This window comes from Schistocerca nitens, chromosome 11, assembly GCF_023898315.1.
Source record: "Schistocerca nitens isolate TAMUIC-IGC-003100 chromosome 11, iqSchNite1.1, whole genome shotgun sequence".
NCBI classification, from domain to species: domain Eukaryota; kingdom Metazoa; phylum Arthropoda; class Insecta; order Orthoptera; family Acrididae; genus Schistocerca; species Schistocerca nitens.
In genome coordinates, this window is record NC_064624.1 from 193,341,644 (window position 1) to 193,364,573 (window position 22,930).

The 22,930-nt window shown below is 39.7% G+C and overlaps 1 long non-coding RNA gene across 4 annotated transcripts in view; it reads right to left on the reverse strand.

Annotated features, from left to right (window-relative positions):
* Nucleotides 1–4,190: 4,190 nt before the first annotated feature.
* Nucleotides 4,191–22,930, reverse strand: part of LOC126213599 (uncharacterized) — a 144,523-nt gene continuing 125,783 nt past the window's right edge. For 3 of the 4 annotated variants that reach the window (XR_007541269.1, XR_007541270.1, XR_007541267.1), the window contains exon 2: nucleotides 4,191–6,552. This is a non-coding gene — a long non-coding RNA (uncharacterized LOC126213599). Of the gene's footprint in view, nucleotides 6,553–11,225; nucleotides 11,394–22,930 lie in introns of all 4 variants that reach the window. The other variant, XR_007541268.1, reaches the window with a different exon arrangement.

The following is a 22,930-nucleotide window of genomic DNA, read 5'->3' on the forward strand; positions in this document are numbered from 1 at the left end:
CATCCCACCCGGTCTCCATCTCTCCACCCTCCTCACCCTCTCTCAAGGTGGCTTCCGCCAGCTCCCCCTCCCTGATGATGACCTCCTCGCCTCCATCTACCCCTCCTATCAACTTTGATCCTCCCCTCCCCCACTTCCTGTGTCTTTCCTTTAGGCACCCTCCCTCCCTTCTCTTTCCTCTTCCTCTGTCCCCACCCCCCGCCCCTCTTCCCCCAGGCTTCTCCTCCCCCTTCCTCCCTTCCCCCTATCGCCCCTGCCCGCGGCATCTGCTCTCCCTTCTCTCTCTCCCATCCCCCTCCTCCTCTCTTGGCAGGTCCCCGGACTCGTACACGGTTAGTGAACATTCTCGCGCCGGACATCAACGCCTCGTGTTCTGTGTGTGCCGTCGTTTTGTGCTTCAGTGGTTCAGTGTTATTCGTTTTGTGCACCTACATTCACGCGTGACAATTTTCGTCTATGTATGTGTCGAAGTGTCTGAACAAATTTTGTCTTGGACTCTACGCCTGTGAACGGCTCCATGTATTTTAAGAAGAATTTGTTTCCATTTATACGTCCACCATATTTTTTTCTCTAAATGTCTTCATTCGTATCTTTTGTGTTTCTCTGAGGCCCAAGAGCGGCATAGTATGCTGCTGCTGGTCTGCCTGTACACAGGTTTCAAAATAACAATAAGGAAAAAAAAAAAAAAAAAAAAAAGAAAACGCAAATTGTTGGTTAAGAGTTTCTTTATACAGGTAATATTTGGAATTGCACGGAGCAACAGTTCCGTGCCGGTGAAGTAGATGCCAACAATGGGTTGTAGTAATATCTGTAATACATAATTCTGACCGCGTATGATTAATCTGCTGCTTGCATAGTCGCATCCCATCTCCGTTACGGCAGTAATTATGTCTGCTAGTCTGCTCTGGAGTCTGGCGCATTTGTGTATATCCCTGTCTTCTCCTGTAATTCCCAACAAGCATCTCCACAAGAACGGTATTTGAAGACCACCGGCATATCTCGTCGCTATAAGTCAAAACTGGTAATATTTGCAATATTCGCCTTTCGAACGAATCGGAAACTTAGTTTTGGAAAGCCTATATCGAGTTTAGAGTAAAGCAGGCCAGGTTACTTTTACTTTTCTGTTTATTTTTCTTCTCTGTACAACTTGCAACTTTATCCATTTGCGCCTTGCGTGATAGTTTAGCTTTTTGTATCGAGTTTCAAGCATACTTTCAAACTTTCTGTTTTAGGTTCTTACCTCGAATGCCCTCCACGTGCATGTGGATTAGATGTAAACACAATGCTGTCAGCCAAAGCAGGGTGCTTCACGTAAAAATACTTCCCGCGTTTCGTCTCACCCTGTGGAACTCGCGGATTAAGACGAAAAGTGTTGGTTAAATGCCATGAATATATGCTTTCATACCAACTGGTTCGGGATTAGTCTTCCCTCGCTCCAGTATTGAAATCGCAAATTTTTCCCTGTCAGTTGTGCTCAGTTTTGGAAATCCAGTCAAGCAGAACACGGCAGCTGGTGTAATGGCGGAGATTCTAACCCAGCCAGCTGCACGTAGTGTAGAGGAGTGACGCGAGAGTGCAGTACCTGCCCGCATTGCAGAGTACCCGGAGTCGCGTAGTACGCACTGTCACCAACAGATGGCATGCGCGAGCTGCAGAGCGTACAGCTTTGTATAGGGAATGTACGGCCAACTTGCAAGTGGCACTGAACTCCTGGGGATATATTGACTTCTGCAGCATGATTAGCCGTGTATATTTAAGAAGTGCACTCTGCCGTCTGATGCACTGCTAAAACTGATCAGTGGCATGTTAGATATTCAGCAATAAATTTTAGCGAAATGAGTCAAAAAGCATTTGTTGTGGTGAGCATGAAACAGATTTTCCCTGCTATTCTTTATTAATAGCAAAACCAAATTTCGCAGTTCTTGTTGCGGTATCGAGTTTGAAAGTCTGTAGCGTAATTAGCATTAATTTAGTCCTATCCAATAGTCAGCAGGAGACAAGGGAACCAATATTATTCCACAAGTGCAAGGAAAATGCTATCGTTAATTTTAAGCTCTATATTGACTTCTTGTTCCTGGTACTACGAAAATATGAACAATGAATCTTTTTCTTTAATACAAAGTGAAGCATTCGATTCAAATATATACGCAAGGTTCCTTAGTAAATAGAACTGATAAACGTTCCTATACGATTACGCATGCCTTTTATTTTTGTCAGATCTATCCCGTAAAATGTTGCCTGCAAATTGTTCTATGACATTAGAAGAACGATTATGAAAAGAAAAAAAAAAAGTGTTCAAACAAAACTAGGCCTACGATCAGAAGGAGCATGTAGGAAACAGTAACAATTGTACTAGCCTTAATACAATTCATTTTAGCAACCAAGTTGCAATTGTAATAATAATCTCCTGGTAACAATGATTACTGAATAGTAGGTCGTAGGTTCGATATTTGCACAGCGCATAATTTTTATTTTACTTTTTGTACATTATATTGTGTGGAACAAACTACAATTTATTATTATGAACATCCTAAATATAAGTTTAAACCATACTGTACAGTCAATGAGGTCAAATTTTTTACCAGTCATGATGACTTTGTACGGCACCACTCACTATTCCTCATTTAGTATGCTAGCAGTGGAAGCTTTATCTCTTTAAGATTTCTATTTTGTAGTTAAATTACCATAGAACCAAACTGTTAGCTCTTCTGACTTTATTGCTATTTAAATGGATTGGAAACTAAGTAACAGAAATGTAGAAAGACAAAAGGTCAGAAATGAATAAATTTAACTGAATGGTTAAGTCAAGTTCCTGTAACCTTTCCCATTGTGACTAAAATCAACCCCAAAACAAGAAAATGTATAAGGACTTATGATGCAGTGGTGAGATATTGAGATTAAAATAACAGGCCTGGAGGTGCTCCTGATAGTAGGAGCATGAAATTAGCTGAATTAGCAGAAACATGCTCACAATCACAGGAAACGTACAACCAATAACAGAACATGGTTCTGGGTTTGCTGATGGATTTGCTCACCAAATTTAAATTAATTTTTGGATATGGCTTTCAAATAAATGATTGTCATTACACTGTATGATGGTAAAACATATGCTGGAAAAGTCACTGCAGCAGATATATAAGGCAAGTTTTTTAAATAAGTTGCATTTCTAGGACCAAGAAAGGAATAAAGAAATAGGTTTTGGCCAGAAAGCTAAAATGGAGTTTTGTACTGTAAAGACAGTGTAGTAACAGAAAAGATAAATCTCACACAATATCTGTAAACAGAAAGGGGATTGGTGCATTATAGCAGTGAACATCTACACCAAGTATCTGAAAATATTTGAGGGAATGCCTTTACTATATAGTATTACTGAAAGTGTTGTTCAACTTGTAAGACAATATGTGCACTATTATTTGTAATGTGTGTTATTAAAAATATCCTGAAGAAATCTTATTTTTACATTTATGTCCACTTAACTTAAAAACTGTTAATAACAGGTGTACATAAATATCTTTGAATTTCAAACTAATCCTGCATTACTGACCGAGAACAATTTCTTTAAGTTTCTTATTAACCACTAACTTACTTTTGGGATTGCTAATAAGTTACCCAGAGTATTCCATGTAGGTAAAATAAGTGTTGTCTAAGACTAACCTAAACTTAGCCAGAATGGCAGTGTAACTTTATCAGTATAAATATTAAAATATTACAGCAGTGGGTTAACTTGTCTATATTTTTACTATCAGAAGCATTCGGTAACTTTAACTACAGCATGTACCACAGTTGACTGCATTTCCGCTCACACATTCGTGAGTTCAAAATAAATTGTCAGATTATGAAGAGAAATAAAAATAGCAGTTACAATACAAAATGTGCATCACATTTACATGAAATAACCTTCAAATTTCACCATGTTTTGAAACAAATATTCTTCAAAAAGGGTGGCCTAGTTGTGAACCATCACCAGATTTTGTACGTGCTATTTCATTCTGGGCTAGGAAAGAGTACAAGCTAATTTCTTCCTGGAAGTATTTATACTTTTTCCCTCTCTACAATATTACATAAAATGTAGATACACCGTATGTATAAAAGCCTATTAAAACTCAGAGAAACAAATTAATGAAAGCAAATAAAGCACAAGGAAGAAACAAAGGTGATGGTAAAGCACAAATGTCAAATATGTACACAGGTTGAAGGATGAAGTTTTTATTTATCTATGTATCATTCTGAACCCTTGACAGGGACAGAGTCTGCTTGCAAAATGTAACAAATATTACATGAGATAATAATAACATTCCACACTCAGAAAGAAACATGGAACAAAAATTTTATAAAAATCACTGTAAGTCAAACAAAAATGAGATTATTTGAAGAGAAAATGTTACCACAGATTTTGTACCTCAATATGTTAATGATAACCTAAAGAAGTTTCAATGTCAATTTTCCAAATTATTTAGTAAAAAGTGATTCTGGAAGTCGCAGATTCTGCAATAATTTTCTCATGGCCAAGCTTCTACTGCCCTGTGTCACTACACCCTGGTATCTTTTATTTGCCTCATTTAGACGCATATGTACTCTTGTTGCCAACAAAGTGAATTATTTTCTTCTGTATAAAGTGGCTGGGAAAACTACTTTCTCCTCCACTGATGCAAACACAGAAGTGGCTATATCAGAGACCAAAAATTCACTTGTGAGTAATTTCTTCTTGTTGCTTCTCAAATGAACCTTTGCCATTTGCAATACACTGAAAACCTCACTTGGTGGCTGTATAAGTGAGGTATCTGTAGAGGACTTCAGATGTAAAAGCATGTTCACAGACGTACAGGGATTTTCTTTAGATGCGATTAGGCTCTCCTCGCAAAATTCGCAAAGCGCATGGCGCTTCATAGCTTGCCTAACATTGTGACAACATAAATAGTAAAGAGACTGGTGCTCATCATCACACACCATGTTACAAGTGGCTCGTCAACTTTCTCTGCACACTTATCCCCATCTTCACTTACAAATTACCCCACTAATTCTGCCAGGAATCTACTGTCTTAATTTTCATTATCAGTGGTAGAAGTAAAGAATTAAGAAAGAGTAATAATCATCAGTGCTGTTTTCAGTTCTGATGGTGCTGATACTGGATTTTTGAAGAAGACCACTGAAAACAGATTTCCTAAGGCATCTTGTGCAAATCTACTTGTCAGCAGAAATTTAAAATTCTTCTCATTCACGAATGTGTCCTGCAATTCCAAAATACCTACAGTTGACAAAACTACAAAGACTGAACTGGTTTCCAGGCACCCTTCAGACCAATTTTCAAGTTTTGAAATAAACACAGAGTGTCCTCCAGATGACAGAGAGCCTCACTGTATGTTTGTTCATCAGAATGACTCAGAGCCATAACTGGAGCTCCACATGTCATGAGGCGAAACCACTTATGAACGTGCTTTAGAAACCGTGCTGTGGTTAAAGCATTTCTCTGCAGTTTCTCTGTCCTGACACCATACTCAATGGCTGCTGCAGTCTGGCTGATAATTAGGGCAGTAGCCAAGCCAACTTTCATTTTATCATAAAGGTTTGGCATCAAACACCTCTCACGCAGTTGTGGTGCCAGTTTAAGACTTAAACCATTGTCTATCTCAAGCGACTGCTTTACACGATTTATATGTACCTCATTACAAGGTAGATATTGTTCCCTGACAACATTTTGTGAAAGGAAGACTGATTGCCTGGTGACTAAGTGGTTCCTCATATTTTCAAAATGTGTGGTGTATCTCTGAGGAAAATTAGCTTCCTGTTATCACAAGGATACTGGCAAAAATTGACTAATTTTGAAAACCTGCCAACAACAATTCCAAATTCTCACCATACAGCTCGATTTTGCCATCCCGTATCTGACGCGATGCAGTGAACATTGATACTGAGTGCCTCAGATTCACTAAATGCTTATAGTGATGTTTTTGACATGAGAACTGGAAAAAGATGGCCTGTGTAATGGTAACCTATTGTTTGTTTCCATTTTCAGGTAATACCACCCAGCATAACAACTAATGCTCCAATCATATTCCAATGATGGAATGATACGACCCTCATCCATGAGGAGAGGAGCACATTTTTCATCCGGCAGCATGAGGTCAAACTTAACTTTCAGGAAAACTCATTAGCTCCCTCAGCACACCAGGTCTAAATTTTACATTCTGTAGCAAACATCTCGGGGTTCTGCCTGAAGGAAACGGAAATTTATTTTCTACCATGTACTACCACAAGCTAGTCTAATTCTCAGCCCTTTCCACTGACCATTTGCTACCTTTAGATGTCCCCTTTGTTAATACTACAAACCGATCTGCACCAAATAAACCATTCAGGCTGGCAAGAAAGTTGTCTTATTCTAAACACACTCATGTCTCCCCCCTTTCTGAAAGAAGTTGGGTTTTCTCTTCAAAGCTAAAATTTCAGCCCGAAGCTGTTGTACTAGGTTCTTCAGAGTGGTGACTTCATCTCCTGTTGCGTCCAGGTTCTCTGGAGGACTGATGCCACCGGTCACATTTGAAGGCTCTCCAACCTCTGGAACACAAATTTGCAATATTACAATCTTCAAAAATGAAAAAGTATTTAATACTATAATATGCTTTCAAGCAGCCAGAAATTGTTTCTCAGTAGGATATGGTAAGTGATTTAAAGATTCATAAGACGCCAAAATCTTAGTTTCAAGGGACAGAGGCAAATCTGTGACAATATGAGTGGTAAAATTCCAGGTGGGCTCTTTTTGTTGTTGTTGTTGTGGTCTTCAGTCCTGAGACTGGTTTGATGCAGCTCTCCATGCTACTCTATCCTGTGCAAGCTTCTTCATCTCCCAGTACCTACTGCAACCTAGATCCTTCTGAATCTGTTTGGTGTATTCATTCTTGTTCTCACTCTACGATTTTTACTCTCCACGCTGCCCTCCAATACTAAATTGGTGATCCCTTAGATTAGATTAATACTAGTTCCATGGATCACGAATACGATATTTGGTAATGATGTGGAACGAGTCAAATTTTCTAATACATGACATAATTAAGTTAATTTAACAACATAATTAAGTTAATATAACAACTTTTTTGTTTGTTTTTTTTTCTTTTTTTTCTTAATTAATATCTAAAAATTCTTCTATGGAGTAGGAGTTGTCATTCAGAAATTCTTTTAGTTTCTTCTTAAATACTTGTTGATATCTGTCAGACTTTTGATACTATTTGGTAAGTGACCAAAGACTTTAGTGCCAGTATAATTCACCCCTTTCTGAGCCAAAGTTAGATTTAATCTTGAATAGTGAAGATCATCCTTTCTCCTAGTATTGTAGTTATGCACACTGCTATTACTTTTGAATTGGGTTTGGTTGTTAATAACAAATTTCATAAGAGAGTATATATACTGAGAAGCTACTGTGAATATCCCTAGATCCTTAAATAAATGTCTGCAGGATGATCTTGGGTGGACTCCAGCTATTATTCTGATAACACGCTTTTGTGCAATAAATACTTTATTCCTCAGTGATGAATTACCCAAAAATATGATGCCATATGCAAGCAATGACTGAAAATAGGCATAGTAAGCTAATTTACTCAGATGTTTATCACCAAAATTTGCAATGACCCTTATTGCATAAGTAACTGAACTCAAACATTTCAGCAGATCATCAATGTGTTTCTTCCAATTTAATCTCTCATCAATGGACACAACTAAAAATTTTGAATATTCTACCTTAGCTATATGCTTCTGATTAAGGTCTATATTTATTAATGGTGTCATACCATTTACTGTACAGAACTGTATGTACTGTGTCTTATCAAAATTTAGTAAGTCTGTTTACAAGAAACCACTTAGTAATTTTCTGAAAGACATTATTGACAGTTTCATCAGTTAATTCTTGTTTGTCAGGTGTGATTACTATACTTGTATCATCAGCAAAGAGAACTAACTTTGCTTCTTCATGAATATAGAATGGCAAGTCATTAATATATATTAAGAACAACAAAGGACCCAAGACCGACCCATGTGGAACCCCATTCTTGATAGTTCCCCAGTTTGAGGAATGTGCTGATCTTTGCATATTATGAGAACTGCTTATTTCAACTTTCTGCACTCTTCTGGTTAGGTACGAATTAAATCATTTGTGCACTGTTCCACTCATGCCACAATACTTGAGCTTGTCTAGCAGAATTTCATGATTTACACAATCAAAAGCCTTTGAGAGATCACAAAAAATCCCATTGGGTGGTGTTCGGTTATTCAGTAATTCAAAATTTGATTGATGAAAGCATATATGGCATTTTCTGTTGAAAAACCTTTCTGGAAACCAAACTGACATTTTGTTAGTACTTCATTTTTACAGATATGTGAAGCTACTCTTGAATACCTTACTTTCTCAAAAATTTTGGATAAAGCTGTTAGAAGGGAGATTGGGCAGTAATTGTTGACATCAGATCTATCCCCTTTTTTATGCAAAGGTATAACAATAGCACATTTCAGTCTATCAGCGAAAATGCCCTGTCCCAGACAGCTATTACACAGGTGGATGAGAATCTTACTTATCTGTTGAGAACAAGCTTTTAGTATTTTGCTGGAAATGCCATCAATTCCATGTGAGTTTTTGCTTTTAAGCAAGTTTATTATTTTCCTAATTTCAGAGGGAGAAGTGGGTGATATTTCAATTGTATCAAATTGCATAGGTATGGCCTCTTGCATTAACAGCCTAGCATCTTCTAATAAAGATGCCTCAGAACACGTCCTACCAACTTATCCCTTCTTCTAGTCAAGTTGTGCCACATACTTCTCTTCTCCCCAATCCCATTCAATACCTCCTCATTAGTAATGTGATCTACCCATCCAATCTTCAGCATTCTTCTGTAGCACCACATTTCGAAAGCGTCTATTCTCTTCTTGTCTAAACTATTTATCGTCCATGATTCACTTCCATACATGGCTACACTCCATACAAATACTTTCAGAAACGACTTCCTGACACTTAGATATATACTCGATGTTAACAAATTTCTCTTCTTCAGAAATGCTTTCCTTGCCATTCCCAGTCTACATTTTATATCCTCTCTACTTCGAACAACATGAGTTATTTTGCTCCCCAAACAGCAAAACTCCTTTACTACTTTAAGTGTCTCATTTGCTAATCTAATACACTCAACATCACCTGACTTAATTCAACTACATTCCATTATCCTCATTTTGCTTTTGTTGATGTTCATCTTATATCCTCCTTTCAAGACACTATCCATTCCATTCAACTGCTCTTCCAAGTCCTTTGCTGTCTCTGCCAGAATTACAATGTCATCGGCGAACCTCAAAGTTTCTATTTCTTCTCCATGTCATTACTTTTCCATTTCATAGTATTAAGAGCCCAAAATATTCCGGAGGTGGGCTCTTAATACTATGAAATGGAAAAGTAATGCCATATACTAAAGTGAAATTGTAGGCGACCAATTATATTTAATTCCCAATAAACACTACCACAGTGTTTACAAAAATCCTTAGCTCTTTGCTAAGGCACCAAAGAAATCTGGCAGCACTGTAATTTAACAGACCTTCACTATACAACAGTTCAATAATAACAGAGCATGTGAGGCCTGAATACTTAAAATTACAAGAGTTGTGAGGCCAGTCATACTTCCTGTGGGTTGTAGCGTGGAATACAGTTAAGTGCAAGTAAATATTATTTACAATGAAAGATTAAATAATGACCAAACTGAACCACAACATTAGACATCTTAGCACCTGTTGTGCCACGCTTTGCCAACAAATGTAAAGCTCTGTATACAGAGTTAAAAAAAAGGTACAGAAAAGCCACAGGCTAAAACGCATGAGAAAAGATGTATTTCATCAGATACCAATAGAAGTGGACTGTGTATGTAAGAGAAGTGGTCGTGCTCGCTAAATTAACTTGTGACAAAGTATTTTGTTCCCACCACCAACAGACCCTGGACGTGCCAGTTTGAAAAATATACAGCTGTTGTAAATGAAATGTTTGAGTCTGTTTCTGTACACTACTGAGAGTTTAAATGAGAGTATTAAATATAACTTCAAAAGAAGAAACTCTATTATATTATTTTGAGCTTTTCCTCATTACAGAGGCTTATCTCGAACATAATAATTTACTTGGAAATTACAATACAAACAATCAATGTTCTTAAACTATATTCTCAAAATATTTCTCCAGGTGTTTCTATCTTGTGTGTCCTCTTCCTCTGCGCCCATTCTCTTCATTGTGTGCTGTACATTTTGGAGCCAGGTGGTCATACGTCGTCTTCTTCTCCCCTGTGGTTCCCACTCCATTATCAATTTTGGTATTCTGGTTTTCTCCATTCGTCATACATGCCCGTACCACTGTAATTTCTTCGTGTCCATTACGTCACATATTCTTTCTTTTATTTCCATTCTCCTTATTACTTCGGTGTTCCTTATCTTTTCTTTCCTGGAGATTCTTGCTGGTCTTCTCCAAAAGTCCATCTCTAGAGCTTGTAATTTTTTAATGTGCTTCATGTTAATTGTCCAGGTCTCCGTTCCATACAGAACCACACTCTCCAATATGGATTTGTATATTAATTTTTTAGTTCTGCTCATTACATTCCTGCTCCGTAAGACTGAGTTAAGCATCGAAATGACCCTCCGTCCGCTACTAATTCTTTTATTGATTTCTGACTCTGATTTTCCCTCCATTTCTAAAATGGATCCCAAATAACAGAAAGTGTTTATCTTTTTGATTTTCTTTCCTACAATGTATAGCTCATCTGAATCATTAGTCAAGTATTCTGTTTTTTGGTAATTAATCCTCAAACCCCAAGTTTTGTATGCTACTGTTAGTTGATTGCACATATAGTTAGCATCCTCCCCATCTTGTGCTACGACTACTTGATCATCAGCAAATAATAAATGATGTAGATAAACTCCATCTCTTATTTCTAAAGAAGAAACTCTAAGCTATGTATTTACAACAACTATTAAAAAGTAAATGCTTATTGTACTCAACTGACAAAGTATTTACTATGACAACTTCTATGATACAAGTATGCCCCCTGATTGCAAGCATAATGCTGTGAAGGGAAATTCTGTGTGTCCTACTGATCAAAACAACAAATGTGAACCGTTAGCAGTTACACAAGATATTCACATTACTGCAATTCAGCAGCGTGTGACAGTATGACATATATAAAAAGCTATTGAAGTAGTGAATGTTATTTTCCAGTTACCAGTATCCTCAGTTCGTTTCTCTAGTGGGCCAACAGGCTTCTCTCAGAAGGAGCCTTACATCCCACTGGTGGCTTATGATGACAAAAAATGGTTGTCACAGCATTTGGTTTAAGTTTTACCACTCCACAAGCTCTGTTGGTTTCAAACTGGTCTGGAGTGAAGTGATTCTGGTAAACAGAAACAGTACTATCAGCCAATTTAATTACCAACTTCGTTATTTAAGCGATATAAAAATTTCAAAACTGTACATTATAACTATATTTTATAATATAAAATATATGAATCTGCAATATCAATAGAACTCAGCACACATTACTAAAACTACATGCAGTGCAAGGTGGTCAGAGGCCTATGAATTAGGTACAGCAGCTATACACGAACACTGTCGTTCTTATCAATCTCTCAGCCTCTACCTGCAAAATAATTGAAAAAAAATTTTTTTTTACATGAGATAATTAACATCTTTTAGGTAATGTATCTTTGTTCAAGTTTAATTTTCATGAGATTTAGGTTTCCTGTGTAACAACATATATTGTATGATGCACATAGTCCAAGTCTACCTATAGTCTATTCAAAATTACTTTAGTATATACAGCTGCGACAGAAGAGGGGGGGGGGAGGGGGGGAGGGAGGGATGATGATGATGAAGATGATTAGTATGTCGGGCACTTAACTGTGTGGTTATCAGCACCTGTACAAATTCCCAACTTTTGCTCACTCCAAACTCTCCACTTTCATGAATGATGATGAAATGTTCAGGACAACACAAACACCCAGTCATCGAGAGACAGGTGAAAATCTCTGACCCTGCCGGGAATCGAACCCGGGACCTCACACTTGGGAAGCGAGAACACGACCGCAAGACCACGAGCTGTGGATAGGGGGAGGGAACAAGGTCAGGTTACAGTTGGAAGGAAGGGTAGATGTCAGGACGAAGTTCAACATCCGAAAGGGGGCGGTGCTGGAAATTGCCTTGATGAAGGAGATGGAGGATGTGGAGGTGCAGAGAGAGAGGGTTTTTTTTTGTGGTTTTAGGGCGCACAACTACAGTGGTCATTAGCGCCCAGACTAAATTATGAATGCACTACGAGGCACAAGGTTAAAACAGCAACTTAAAAGGACAACACTATAAAAGGCACATTAACAGGCAAGGGATGAAAAGAAAACAGCATGATCAAATGTCCTCAGACAGGTTTGTCAAGTGGATAAAACGAAGAACGTGAGCACCTGTCCCTGGGTCATCCGCTAAAATTTCACCCAGAGTACATGGCAGGCCAAGATCAATGCACAGTGTATTAAAATTCGGACAGGACGTTAAAATGTGGCGCACCGTCAGCAATTGCCCACACAGCCAGAACAGCACTGACACAGCCGTCAGCAGATGGCGGTGGCTGAACTGGCAGTGCCCAACCTGTAACTGGGCCAAAACGACCTCCTCCCACCGAGAAGGGCGTGAAGAGGTTGTCCGAGCCGTGGGGGGAGGTTTTGAGGCCCGAAGCTTGTTTCCAGTAAGTGGAGACTAATCGGCATGCCACAGTGATAAAATGTGCTGACAAATGACCCTGCCACAATCAGATGAAGGCACACGACGAGAAGTTGTCCGAGGCTGGAGGACCGCAGCCTCGGCCGCAGCATCTGCAGCTTCGTTCCCAGGGATACCGGCACGGTCAGGAATCCACATGAAGGTAACCGGAGAACCGTCGTCTGCCAGCTGCCGAAGAGACCGTCAGATCCGGTGCACGAAAGGGTGAACCGGATACAGATCACTGAGGCTCTGGACGGCGCTCAGGGAATCGGAGCAGATGACATAAGCAGAATGTCGGTGGCGGCAGATGTAAAGAACGGCCTGGTAGAGGGCAAATAGCTCAGCTGTGATGGCCGAACAATGGCCATGGAGCCGGTATTTGAAACTGTGTGTCCCGACAATAAAAGAACACTCAACACCGTCATTGGTCTTAGAGCCATCTGTATAAATGAAGATCGTATTAATGAACTTCAGACGAAGTTCGAGAAACTGCGAGTGGTATTCCGAAGCTGGGGTAACGTCCTTTGGGAGCGAGCCGAGGTCGAGGTGAACGCGAACCTGAGCCTGGAGCCAAGGTGGCGTTTGGCTCTCGCCCACTCTAAAAGTTGCAGGGAGTGGAAAATCAAGTTGCTGAAGGAGGCAACGAAAGCAAACTCCAGGGGGTAGCAGGGCAGAGACATACAACCCGTACTGACGGTCGAGAGAGTCGTCAAAAAAGGAACGATAAGACGGGTGGTCGGGCATTGACAGTAGCCGACAGGCCTACCGACAAAGCAGTATAACGCGCCGGTAGCATGAAGACTCTCGACGGGACTAGTATAGAACGCTCCGATTGCAAGACGTAACCCCCGATGTTGTATAGAGTTGAGGCGGTGTAAGATGGACGGACGTGCAGTGGACTACACAAAGCTCCCATAATCCAACTTTGAGTGGACGATCGACCAATATAGGTGAAGTAGGATGGTTCGATCTGCTCCCCACGACGTACCACTGAGATCACGGAGGACATTTAGGGAACGGGTACACCGGGCAGCCAAATATGACACATGTGGAGACCAGCTAAGTTTCCTGTCAAATGTAAGACCTAAAAATTTTGTTGTCTCCACGAATGGAGCACAACAGGACCGAGATGTAAGGACGGTGGGAGAAACTCTTTGTAGTGCCAGAAGTTGATACAGACCGTCTTCTCAGCAGAAAAACAGAAGCCGCTGGCGACACTCCAGCAGTAAAGACGGTCAAGACAACGCTGAAGACAGCGCTCCAGGAAACATGTACGCTGCGCACTGCAGTAGATGGTAAAATCGTCCACGAAAAGGGAGCCTGATACATCAGCTGGGAGGCAATCCATTATTGGATCGATCGCTATGGCGAAGAGAGCGATGCTCAAAACGGAGCCCTGTGGCACCCCATTCTCTTGGCGAAAAGTGTCTGACAGGACAGAACCCACATGTACCCTGAACTGTCGGTCCATTAAAAAGGCAAAAATAAAAAGAGGGAGACGACCGTGAAATGACACATGTTGCAGGTGTTGGTACGTCGTTGCTGGGAAGCTGCTTCTGGAGCCACATGTAGTGATGGTGATGTGGAAATGGAGCAACAGTGAGGGTGAAGGCACAGCTGACTGGTGCAAGTGTCACAGCTGGCACGATTGGCAGTGTTGGCGGCACTGGCAATGGAGCTGTAGTCCATGCTGGACAGATGTCATCTGCAAATGAGCAGACGGTTACATGTGGGAAGGCAGAGAGATAGAGATAGAGTGAACATGCGCATGTGCAATTGCATTTGTCGGAAGACGGCTGTAGTCATCTGAGTAGTACGATAGGAGAGAAGATCAGTTCAGGGCCGAAACATGTTTTGGAATAAATAACAATAATAAATTTCACTTTTATCTCAATTGAGTTCCATGGCAGTATTGCAATGGCCTCCCGTCTTGTTCACAGCACTACCGTATGTTACAAAGGTACTTCTCACTGTCTTTCCTTCTTTTGAGTTCAACTCGAAGTCTGTACCATCGTATGTTACGGGACCACTGCTTTTCACAATATATATAAATGACCTAGTAGATAATGTCGGAAGTTCCGTGCGGCGTTTCGCGGATGATGCTGTAGTATACAGAGAAGCTGCAGCATTAGAAAATTGCAGCAAAATGCAGGAAGATCTGCAGCGGATAGGCACTTGGTGCAGAAAGTGGCAACTGACCCTTAACATAGACAAATGTAATGTATTGCGAATACATAGAAAGAAGGATCCTTTATAGTATGATTATATGATAGCGGAACAAACACTGGTAGCAGTTACTTCTGTAAAATATCTGGGAGTATACGTGGAGAACAATTTGAAGTGGAATGATCATATAAAATTAATTGTTTGTAAGGCGGGTGCCAGGTTGAGATTCATTGGGAGAGTCCTTAAAAAATTTAGTCCATCAACAAAGGAGGTGGCTTACAAAACACTCGTTCGACCTATACTTGAGTATTGCTCATCAGTGTGGGATCCGTACCAGGTTGGGTTGACAGAGGAGATAGAGAAGATCCAAATAAGAGCGGCGTGTTTCGTCACGGGGTTATTTGGTAAGCGGACAGTGTTACGGGGATGTTCAGCAAACTCGAGTGGCAGACTCTGCAAGAGAGGCGCTCTGCATCGTTGTGTAGCTCGCTGTCCAGGTTTCAAGAGGGTGCGTTTCTGGATGAGATATCTAATACATTGCTTCCCCCTACTTATACCTCCAGAGTAGATCACGAATGTAAAATCAGAGAGATTCGAGTGCGCACGGATTCTTTCCGGCAGTCATTCTTCCCGCGAACCGCACACGACTGGAACAGAAAAGGGAGGTAATGACAGTGGCACATAAAGTGCCCTCCGCCACACACCGTTGCGTGGCTTGCGGAGTATAAAAGTAGATGTAGATCACTCATAAGTCTGGTTTCTGTCACTGGAAATCATTCATAGTGAAATCAAACTAGCCTATACTATTTGACACGAAAAAAGAAAACAGTTTATAGATATTGTAGCTTCGTTTGTATGAAGCATTACACATTCACCCACCATGTTCCCCCCCCCCCCCCCCCCCCCCCCCCCCCGCCCATGAACCATGGACCTTGCCATTGGTGGGGAGGCTTGCGTGCCTCAGCGATACAGATGGCCGTACCATAGATGCAACCAAAATGGAGGGGTATCTTTTGAGAGGCCAGACAAATGTGTGGTTCCTGAAGAGGGGCAGCAGCCTATTCAGAGTGAGAGTAAAACTATGATCTGCGATGTAAAACGCAAAACTTTCAAACGAGAGTTTAGAAGTGCAAACTTTTTCTTGCACTGGTGTCAAATGTTGCTTGCCCCGTGCTCATGAAGATGATACACCAACTTTGTGTATTATTTATTAACTGAGTAGAACCTCCCAGCCAAGAGGACAATAGCAACATAGATTTTGTTATTTTTAATTTTTTTCCTTTTTTATATAAAGCTAAGACAACTCTAGGTTTTGAACTGTAACCTCCAAATTTGCTGCAAACAGTTGGCATTCTTAATGATATGTTTGTGATTCAGATATATTAGCATGTGATATCTGTAGTTATAGGTACAATGATAAATATATGGTGAATATAAATAGCAATTTCGAAAGATTTCATGTATCATCATCTATTTCATTGTATACGTGATTGATGAGTTGTCACGTGTGATGTGAAGTGTGGAGACACAGAAAGACCAAGTTTACAATTTGTAGCTACAAATATTTATAACAATATAAACATTTCAGCGAATCATTTATAAGTTATAGTCATATTAAACAAAATTTCTTCCCACACAGTTAAAGAAACAAATTTTTGCCTCTGCTGATATATTTGTACAGATAAGTAAGGTCTTTCCTTTATACTAGCTGTAAGCATCCTATGGTTGAGCAGATGCAGTTTTGAGCAGCATGAGAACAATCTAACTTAAATAATAGTGAAATGAGCATTGTGTGTGTGTGTGTTGCTAATTAACATGTCATTCAGTTCTGTAGGCACTTCATATAAACGTCATTTCCTCTGAATTCTTTCAAGTTAAGTGAGCATAAAACATATGTCCTATCTCTTATATGGAGAGCTTTTGTGTGTATTTTTTCTGGACTACTGGACTTGAAGACTACAGCCTAATTATATAGAAGAGTAAAAATGGGTTAGGGAGCAGACTGGCGGGGTGGACGTAATTATGGCTGTAATGCGAATGTATTGCAAGTGGACAGGATAGGTAGCCAAGTGAATTAATGGTTGGTTGAACAAGGAAGGTTTCCTCGCATTCAAAGACACACGGTGAAAATATGGACATGAGGACTTCCTGTGGGATTTCAATTGAGAAACAAATACCTCTTCACAGGTTGTCCAATCTACACATCTAATTCAGCACCCTTTTGTAGCACCACATTTACACAACTACTGTTTTCATCCTATGTATGCTATTTGTTGTCCATGGTTCACTTCCACATCCTGTTACACTCCATACAAATACTTAAAAAAAAAAAAAAAAAAAAAAAAAAAAAGACTTTCCAGTAGTCAAAACTATAATTACGTGATGTAAATATACCTCATTCTTTTTCAGAGAAGCTTTTTTATATACTGCCGCACTCCATTTTAATCCTCACTAGCTTGGCCGGTGTCAGGTATGTTGCTGCCAAAACAGCAAAATTTGTCCAATACTAGTAGTGTGTCATTTCCCCCTCTTAATTCCTTGTGCATTACCTGCTGTAATTCGACTAAATCCCTTTACCTTGTTTTACATTTTCCAGTGGTTTCTGTTTACTAGCATCCAGACTCATGCACGGCATGCTGAGTGATTTGGCTAAGCCCTTAACCTCAGTACTTCTGAAGCCACTATACGGAAGTATATTAATTCACATGAAACAATGTGTTTACAGTTACCAGTCACTGTTTAATTTATTTCCTCAATGTGCTTCAAAGATTTAAACCTCAATATCAGGTGGATTATTTGTATTAATATGATGTGTGTATTGTGTTATGATTTTTTGCCTGTAGGGAAACAAATCACTATTTGGAACATGACTCTGTGGGGATCTTTGACTAAAACCTAAACGTAAATCTAAATGTACACACAAAACAGTTGTTTTAGAATACCCCTGTTTACCACAGGCTAGTTTCTGTGTCACTATACATCACAATAAACTGACACACTTCGTTGACAAAGATGATGTTTAGAAACAGACACAAAGAGTTTACAGCAGAAACACTATTTCAAAATACTAAGAGCATACAGTAAAAACGCCCAGAATTTCTGAGTATGCGTTAAAGTATTGTGCATATCTGTGGTTGAGTACATGAATAGATATTTTAGATTTAGTATTTAAAATGGTACATGAATCTTTTCTTTTAAATTTACATAACTTAAACTTTGTACTCATTTGTGTGTTCAGGTGACCTGTTAAAAACATGAAATGTGATAATTATATTGCTAAAAATGGTATAATTATACATAAATAACAATTTGGTTTGGGATTCAGAGACAGAGGACAAAGGAGTGGCAGCAGAAGAGAGAAATACTGGTTATCCTAGAGCTATGGCTTTGCTAGGATTCCATCTGTTGCATGCTGTAACCAACTAGGATGACAAGGGATCCAAACTGTTTTGTCATTTTAAGTAGATCTAGTGAGTACTGGAAGTATGCTAGTCAAATGTTCATATAGAAAATATTAATGAAACATGAAAATTACGAAATTCATGGTAAATATGAAGTGGAAGATAAAGGCAGTGTATAGGTGTATGAGAGAGAGGATGGGGAGGGAGACTACTGGCCATTAAAATTGCTACACCAAGAAGAAATGCAGATGATAAACAGGTATTCACTGGACAAATATATTATACTAGAACTGACATGTGATTACATTTTCACACAATTTGGGAGCATAAATCCTGAGATATCAGTACCCAGAACAACGACCTCTGGCCGTAATAACAGTCTCGATACGCCTGGGCATTGAGTCAAACAGAGCTTGGATGGCGTGTACAGGTACAGCTGCCCATGCAGCTTCAACACGATACCACAGTTCATCGAGAGTAGTGACTGGCGTATTGTGACGAGCCAGTTGCTTGGCCACCATTGACCAGACATTTTCAGTTGGTGAGAGATCTGGTGAATGTGCTGGCCAGGGCAGTCGAACATTTTCTGTATCCAGGAAGGCCCGTACAGGACCAGCAACATGCGGTCGTGCATTATCCTCCTGAAATTTGGGGTTTCGCAGGGATCAAATGAAGGATAGAGCCACAGGTCGTAACACATCTGAAATGTAACGTCCACTGTTCAAAGTGCCCTCAATGCGAACAAGAGGTGACCGAGACGTGTAACCAATGGCACTCCATACCATCACGCCGGGTGATACGCCAGTATGGTGATGACGAATACATGCTTCCAATGTGCGTTCACAGCGATGTCACCAAACACGGATGCGACCATCGTGATGCTGTAAACAGAACCTGGATTCATTCAAAAAAATGACGTTTTGCTATTCGTGCAATCAGGTGCATCGTCAAGTACACCATTGCAGGCGCTCCTGTCTGTGATGCAGCGTCAAGGGTAACTGCAGCCATGGTCCCCAAGCTGATAGTCCATGCTGCTGCAAACGTCGTCGAAGTGTTCGTGGAGATGGTTGTTGTCTTGCAAACGTCCTCATCTGTTGACTCGGGGATCGAGACATGGCTGCACGATCTGTTACAGCCGTGTGCATAAGATGCCTGTCATCTCGACTGCTAGTGATACGAGGCCATTGGGATCCAGCACGGCATTCCGTATTACCCTCCTGAACCCACCGATTCCATATTCTGCTAACAGTCATTGGATCTCGACCAACGCTAGCAGCAATGTCGCGATACGATAAACCGCAATCGTGATAGGCTACAATTCGACCTTTATTAAGGTCGGGAACGTGATGGTACGTATGTCTCCTCCTTACACGAGGTATCACAACAACGTTTCACCAGGCAACGCCGGTCAACTGCTGTTTGTGTATGAGAAATTGGTTGGAAACTTTCCTCATATCAGCACGTTGTAGATGTCACCACCGGCGACAACCTTGTGTGAATGTTCTGAAAAGCTGATCATTTGCATATCACAGCATCTTCTTCCTGTCTGTTAAATTTCGCGTCTGTAGCACGTCATCTTCGTGGTGTAGCAATTTTAATGGCCAGTAGTGTATTTGTATATCTGAAGTGTTTTAAGGATGCCTAATTATCTGCCCAATCATGATGCACATGACGAACGATATGTTTATGCCTTTACATATCGAGATATAAATAATCAAATATGAAACACTAACCACAAATGGTAGTGTGTGGAAGATCTCATTTTATGTTTGTTTTCTGTGCTGTGATTCTTCTGCAGTTATTTGAGTTTTTCAGGGAGTATACTATGGAGGTGGTGTTTTATCATTTCAATTTATTGTTTAGATTTATCTTCAGAGTGTTGTAGTTGAGTTGCTGTTCCTGTTGACAACACACCAGAATGCTACCATTTTGTGGCTGTGGGATGACAGGAGGAATTGTGGGTGGCAGAGCATTGTTGAAGATTTCCAATAAATTTCAATTTGATGTCTATTATTCATTATTCTAATGGCCCCATCTAATAAGTTTACAGTGTCACTTACTTGGTTCTCAACTGTGATCCTCATACCCTCATCGGAGGTGCTGGATGATTAGTTAACTCATTGCTAGTTTATTGTGATGCATGTGACCCAGAAAGGAACCTGTGGCCACTGGAGGTATTACATTTTAGTTATTTCATTTACATATTTATATTTATGTTCAGGTTTTAGTCAGTGACCTTCACACAGCCATGTTCTAAAATAGGGATCTGTTTCTTTACACACAGTGCCTCAGGTTGCCCTAAAATCCTAACACAATACACACCTTGCATTAACACAAATAAATCCACCTGTTGACTGAAATATTTGTCTGGACCGTAGCCTTATATGGAAGTGAAACTTGGACAATAAACAGTATAGACAAGAGGAGATTAGAAGCCGTTTCAATGTAGTGCTGCAGAAGAATGCTAAAGATGTGGTGGGTAGTCTGAATCACCAACGAAGATGTATTTGTTTTTGAACAACTCCATCACTTTATTTTACCAATTTCATGTTTGAGATTAGTTTTGACCACTGCGACCAGCAACGATGCCTCATTCCAGATCGACATGAGGCAGATCCCAAAATGAATCGCAAAGACTGGAATATAAACACACAAAATAAAAACAATATAGTATGGCCACGGCACTTCTATACTATCACAAACAGTTTATCACTTGCCGACCCACAAATAAAATTCTCCAATGAAAGTAATGGAGAAGATCATGATCGATAAAGAGATATATTATCTGAGAGGACACAAATTTATGGCACCACCTGCCTAAATGTACAGTCACTTTAACAGGAAGCATCAAGAAGTAAAAAGTAACAGTTAATTGGGTACTTGAGGAATGTGTTGGCAGTAGAGATTTTATGTAGGGTCAAACCCTTGAATACTGTAGGTAGGTTCAAATGGATGTAGGTTGCAGTAGTTATTCATAGATGAAGAGGATTGCACATGACAGACTAGATTGGAGATATGTACAAAATCCGTCTTAGGAGTGATGACCACAACAATATCCAAGCAGCAGTAATTTAGGTACGAAAAGCCATCAGACTGACCAAAGGCAAGAATACCAGCATGCTGGCTGACCCTCTTTGAATTCCAAGCAGGTGCTTGTTCCTCTCCTGTTTATCTCTTACTTTCCTTTTCTCATCTTAAGTGAAGAATCCAACTACAACCTTTGGGTCCACCAAATTTGTATGTAACTATTCTGCCTGAAAATTTCAATAACTGTTACATTCCTTCAAATAACAAAATTTATACAGAAGTCACAAATGCACAAAGCCACAGAGAAAGGAACACAAAGTCTAAAGGAGTTTTGGACTTGTTTCACTTAAATAGTTCTGTCAACTTAGAGCAGAGTATGGAAGCCAGTCTGGAGAAAATACAAGAAGTAACAGCACACATGTTTAAGTATTGCAGCACCACAACCAGCCGTGATTTAAGTGAGTAGAGAGAATAAGGTGGGAGGAGGAGTTGCCATATATGTCAAAAGTTATCACTGTGTAGAAAGCTTGGATACTAAAACGTTTTGTCTAGAGCAATGTATAGAAGCATGTTCCTGTCACCTTAAACTGAAGGAGGGCTCTTGTAACAGTATATAGGTCCCCTTCAGGAAACTTTCATTTATTCCTGGAAAACATGGATGCCTTGTTGTGCTATCTGTCAGATAGGGGAAAGCAAATTATTATTTGTGGGGACTTCACTGTTGATTCACTACTCGGGTAGTAACAGACAGCAGCACATTGATAAATAACACTTTTATAGACCAAGATAGGTTTAATAACATAAATTCTTGTCCTGTTGAGAATGGCCTTTCTGATTATGGTGCTCAGCTAGTTACAGTATATGACATAGCTCCATTCAGTAATTCAAAACTACCCTCCAAAGTTGTGCATTCAATTAATAACTCAACAATTAGAAATTTCAGAGAAAATCTTCAACAGTTAGACTGGGATGAGGTGTACAAGGAACCCGATGCTAATTTAAAATATAACTTATTTCATGATACACTTGTAAGAGAATTTGAAAACTGTTTACCCAAGAAAGTAGTTAAATCTAATTATAAGAAACCATGCAAAAAACCTTGGCTTATTAAAGGAATACAAATATCTTGTAACCACAAAAGGGAACTGTATCTAACAACAAGAAAGAGTAATGACCCAGAAACAGCCAAATATTATAAAAACTAGTGTGCTACATTAAGAAAGGTTATTAAAAAGTCCAGAAGCATGTGCATCATGTCTGAGATTAATACCTCTGATAACAAAATCAAAACAATTTGGAATATTATTACAAGGGGGACAGGGCAACCTAGAGTACAGTATGGTGGCATTATCATCAGAGTGAATGGAAACTTGATAAACAACAAGCCGGAAGTCGAAAACATTTTGAATAATCATTTTTTAAATGTTGTAGAGAAAATAGGATCTAAATGTTCATTAGAAGAAGCAAGGCAGTTAATGGGAGAGGCCATACCCACACCATTTGATACAATTGAAATTCCTCCCACCTATCCTTCTGAAATTAGGAAGATAATAAACTGTCTCAAGAATTAAAGCTCACATGGAAT